Source organism: Lagenorhynchus albirostris, chromosome 1 (assembly GCF_949774975.1).
Source record: "Lagenorhynchus albirostris chromosome 1, mLagAlb1.1, whole genome shotgun sequence".
In the NCBI taxonomy this organism is placed as follows: Eukaryota; Metazoa; Chordata; class Mammalia; order Artiodactyla; family Delphinidae; genus Lagenorhynchus; species Lagenorhynchus albirostris.
The window spans coordinates 165,178,753-165,181,125 of record NC_083095.1 but is presented as its reverse complement, the minus strand read 5'-3'; the positions used below and the strand labels follow the sequence as shown (position 1 = coordinate 165,181,125).

The 2,373-nt window shown below is 32.6% G+C and overlaps 1 pseudogene; it reads left to right on the top strand.

Moving 5' to 3' along the window:
• The first annotated feature begins 973 nt into the window (after positions 1–973).
• On the top strand, positions 974–1,073 carry LOC132504650 (U6 spliceosomal RNA; annotated as a pseudogene).
• Positions 1,074–2,373: the final 1,300 nt, after the last annotated feature.

Here is a 2,373-nt window from a genome sequence, read left to right as displayed (position 1 = left end):
AGAGCCAGTCGTTATGTGTCTAAGGAACACATGAATGAAAAGGAGAGGATGTATCCATTGTTCTTAAGCAAAGAATCAATAGCTCTTAGTTGGGGAAGTTTTCTTCTGGGGGCTTACTCTAGACGTGCTAAATTAGGCCCTTTGAAGGTGGAGCCCTGGCATTGGGTGATTATCATTTCTATTCCTGATTAGGAACCAATGCCCTATGACCCAAGGGTCTCATACTTTAGCCAGTACAAGAATCACCAAAGGTGCTTGGTAAAAATGCAGATTTGAACAACAAACCATTTGGGAAAAGAAATCTAAAAAGTAATATCATCAAGTAGCTTCAAAAACACATGATCCGTCCATGGATGAATGGGTAAACAACCTACAAGCTGATTTTCAACAAAAGGGCCAAAGTAATTCAACAGGGATAAACTAGTCTTTTCAACAAATGGTGCTGAAAAATCTGAATATCTGTAAGAAAAAAAGTTAATCTTAACTGTTACCTCACATCACACAAAAAATAACTCAAGATGTATCACAGACCTAAACATAAAAGTTAAAACTATAAAACTTCTGGAAGAAAACAGGAGAATATCTTTCTGACCTTGGTAGGCAAAGATTTCTTAGGTGGGACGCAAAAAACACTAACTATACAGGGAAAAAACTGGAAATCTGAACTTTATCAAAATTAAAGACTTCCACTCTTTGAAATTCACTGTCAAAGAAATGAAAAGGAAAGTCATAGACTGGGATAAAATATTTGCAATATTTATATTCAACAAAGGACTTGTAAGGTTCAGTAAGAACTCTTAAAGTTCACTAAGAAATTAAACAACACCTCCTACACACACAATGGGCAAAAGATTTGCACAGGCATTTCAGAAAAATATACAAATGACCAATAAGCACACCAAAAAATGCTTATTTGAGGAGATGCGAATTGAAACCACAGTGAAGTACCTCTATACATTCATTTAAATAACTAAAATTTAAAAGACTGATGTACTAAAATTGGAATGATACAGAGATTAGCACAGCCCCTGTGAAAGGATGGCATGCAAATTTGGGAAGCGTTCCATATTTTTTGACCATAACATTTGTGAAATAACATTTGAAGAATTATGTTGGTTTTTAACACAAAATTTAAGAAAATAAAAATGAAAGATTTCAAGTCTACAACTTTACACTTCACTAAATATCTACACTTTACACTAAATATCATTTGGTTCATATTTAGATATTTCTATAGTTAAAACTACTAGTATTTTCAATCTTCCGGTAATATTAAAGTATCACCTTTGTACATCACTTATCATGAACTTTTTAACTTTTTTTTTTTGGAAAAAAAGAAGCATTTTTTTAACAAGTAAGTGTTTTTCGGAATTTATGTGTGTACTACATATATTCAGTATATTTATTATATATAGTACATATATATTTATTAAAATAACCTATAACTAACTCTAGCATAAATATGTATATTTATTATAGATTATATATAATATATAGATCATAACTTTTTAATTAAAGTTGAATTATATATTTTTATTTATTACATATACATATATAATAAATAAAAGACTGACAAAATCAAGTGTTGGTGGGAACGTGAAGTAACTGGAACTCTTGTACATTGTTCATGGGAATCCAAAATAGTACAACCACTTTGGGAAAGAACTTGATAGTTTCCTATTAAGTTAAACATATACTTATAGTATAACCCAACAATTCCACCCCTTGATATTTACCCAAGAGAAATAAAATACATGTATACACACATACACACACACACACACACAGAAACTTGTTCATAACAGCTTTATTCATAATACTCTGAATCTAGAAACAATTCAAATATTCATCAATAGGTAAAATGAATAAACAAATTGTGGAATATCCATACAGTGAAATACTACTAGAAATAAGAAAAATGAACTATGAACACAAATCTCATGGAGGAATATTAAAGTCAAACTGAACAAAAGAAATCAGACACAAAAAATTGCGTACTACATGCATTAATTTCCTAGAGCTGCTGTGAAAAATTACCACAACCTTGGTGGCTTAAAACAACAGAAATTTATTCTCTCAGAGTTCTGAATGCCAGAAGACTGAAATCGAGATGTCGGCATGGCTGCACTCCCTTCGGAGGCTCTGGGAGAGATTCCATTCCTTGCCTCTTCCAGCTTCTGGTGGCTGCCAGTATTCCTTGGCTTATGGCCACATCACTGTAATCTTTGCCTCCATCTTCACACTGATTTCCCCCAGTGTGCGTGTGGTATTCAATCTCCCTCTACTTCTCTCTTATAAAAACATTTGTGATGGCACTTAGGACCCACCCAGATAATCCAGAAATATTTCCTCATCTCAAAATCATTAACTTAA